Source organism: Cupressus sempervirens, chromosome 1 (genome assembly GCF_028749045.1).
Source record: "Cupressus sempervirens isolate cs-2001-9-10 chromosome 1, ASM2874904v1, whole genome shotgun sequence".
Lineage (NCBI taxonomy): Eukaryota > Viridiplantae > Streptophyta > Pinopsida > Cupressales > Cupressaceae > Cupressus > Cupressus sempervirens.
The window spans coordinates 846,765,510-846,768,702 of NC_143118.1; positions in this window are offsets into that span (position 1 = coordinate 846,765,510).

Consider the following 3,193-nt stretch of genomic DNA (forward strand, 5'->3'; position numbering starts at 1 on the left):
GTGAAACAAATAAAGAAATTCATATATTTAAGAGACACATATCTCCAAAATGCAAATATTTTGAAATCAATGGATAATAAAATTATGAAGAGTTCTTTTGTTACTTTATAATTGAAGGTGGATATAACAAAAAGTGATACCTAGAACACTCATTCCAACAACTATAAGGAATAATTACTATTTTGAAGATCTGATGCCAATATAGTTGTTGGCATTAATATCAATAAGGACAACAATAGAACATACGATAGAGTTGGACTTAAGATAATACAATTTGATTGAAATAGAGATATTTGGATTCATAAAACAACTAGGAAAGTTTCAAGGTGGGATTCATTCATCCAATAAAAAATTTCTATTCTTGTTTCAAAAGTTAAAAAAAAAATGAACTAAGAATATTATATGAGTAATAAAGAAATAAATAAGTTCATATCTTTGAGATATACATATATCTAAAATACAACAATATTTTGAAATCAATAATAAAATAAGAGCTATGTGAGAGAAAGAGTCCCTTCCTATTGTGATAAGAAGAAAATAAATAAATTATTGAATTATTTGTTGTCTCATGCGTAGTCACTTGTCTCACGGCTTACACAATTTTAGCACTCATAGAAGTCAACGGCTTACACAATTTTCGCAGTCATAGAAGTCAACATTGTCCAACACACTAATAAACAACAACATAGGTCTGACGTGTGCCAATTAATTGTATTATAGCTCTAACATGTTCCAGTTATTTGTATTATAATAAATGCAAAAATTTGGTTGGAAATACAACTCCCCACAGTTCTTCTCCACCCAAAATTGCATGCATTTGGAAGGAATATGAATGCCCGCACCTGCAACCACTTACTTACCATCTTTCCAGCCCTGATGCATTGATTGGATTGTTCGTATTTAGGAAGGAAATGCTTAGAAAATCAAGGGCAACAAGATAGAAATGCTCTAAGTAGACAGTTGTGACAGCTATGTATTCGGGCTTGATAGCCATGCATCCGGGCTATTGACGATTTATAAAATTAAATTAAATTTTCGTACACAGTTGAACAATGATATTCCTTTAAAGAAATCTACTTACACAGATGTGACAACTGTGAATCCATGTTGTTACTTCTTTATTGTGCTAACTTGCTAGCATTTTTGACTTGCCTGACAAAGATAAGTTATTTTGCATTGTGAAAAAATTAATCATTGACTGAAGCTTTTCACACTTTAATAGAGATTATGCATTTAAAAATAATCACCGAGTCAAGCTTGTCACTGATTTAACAGTGATTTTGCATTTAAACAAATTTAATCAACGATTCATGCTTTTCACCAATTTATATTAAATGCATTGCCAAAGTATACATGGACCCCATCTTAGTATTAGGATACATTTTTTCTTCTAATTTATTATCAAAAGGCAAGGTAACTTAAAATCCAATTGCATTTTAAAATTATTTCTCTATTTTACCATTTTTTTTCATCTTGCCAGATCTGTTTATGAATGCGCTTAGATTTTATATTTTTCCATCGACGACTTTTGCAAATACGAGAGATTGTCATGTCCAAGGTTATGCTTTGGAAAACACAAACCCAAATCCAGTTAAATAGCTTTTGCAGTGTGCTTTCATAATGTACAGTTGAAACTCTTTTAGGTCTTTGTTGTTTAATGTCCTGGATTCGATGTGGAGTAGACCATTTTAATTGGAACAAGATATACATATCCAAATTTGTTTAGGAATCTATTATATAACAGAATCAAATAAATGTGGATAGAAGCTTGAATAAGAAAATTTTAATGAAATGAGTACTATCAGAGAATGAATGTGTCATGGGAATTATATTTTGCATTCACATATGAAGGCCTTGTTGACATGTGGACAATGGTATTCTATAGAGAAAATGTATTAATAACCCCCCATTGTATGGATATAGAAGCATCATTGGATAACAAGCTCTTCATTGCTTATCGAATTTGTCTACATTGATAGGTATGTATTTACTTGTATTACAATGTTTTGCTTTCAATACAAAGTTAGTGATATAAACCAACTTTCTTGTTGTAGCTATGTAACTATTTCTATGTGTAATTGTTTTTTAGCTCTGTGTGTTGTTGTTGTAACCAGACAATAGTATATCACCATACAATGTAACGTTTTGTTCTTGCTATTATATGTTGATTTCTCAGCTGTGACTTCTCAGGTGCTCTGATCCAATCTCAAAGCAAATACAGGTTTTTAAATTAAATTTGTAGCTATGTTTTAAAATGTATAAGTCAGCTTTTACTTCCTCACTAATATATCAATGTCATCAATATGATATGTAATATTTATGAAGATGAATGGATTTTGGCTTGTCGAGATTGTTTTGTATGCCTTTTATAGGTTCGAAAAAGAAATAGGTTCAATCTTAGGATGTTGTTTAATTATTGGGTTTGTCAATGCATTTTAGATATTCATTCTTATGTTAATTTGCATTAGCCAACACATTCACTGCGAATACATTTTTGGAAACACTACTAAAAACAGAAGAAAATTCTTTTACAAAATATTAGAAAACACGGATAAATGAGTAAGCAACCAAAAATGTTCACAAAAAATCTGTGAACGTGTCTATCAATTTATACTAGCGGCTCATCAATAATACAAATGCAGCAAATACCATTAACTAATAGATATTTGTCATAACGGTGCTTTATAATTATTTAGACAACAACAAATAATTTTTTTAAAGAGGAAGCTGGTTGTAAGCAACCTATCATGCAGAGTAAATGTATATTGGATAAAATCAATATGTATGTTCTTTTTTTTCAATGATATTTTATTTTAAAATATATCAATGAAGAATTTGTATTTCATTATTTATATTTTTGTTTTTATTTTGACTTATTTTACATACTGAATAAATAAATACAAATTTGTGTTAAAGTTTATATCATGGTTATGTTTGGTTTAGGATTTAGTTTTAATATTAAGGGCAGTGTTTGAATTATAATTATAATAGGTTTAGTTACAATAGAGTTTTGGTAGTAGCGTTGGAATTAGTATTAAAGCTTGTGTTGGAATTATAAGTAATGCCACAAGACAGTCTACAATTCCAACAAAGTTTGAATTGTGATAGTGTCACTCTATTAGTATCAAAAACTTTATCTAATTAGCTTAAATTTTACCACCTTCTACATGTCAAAATTTTAGTATTGATTATA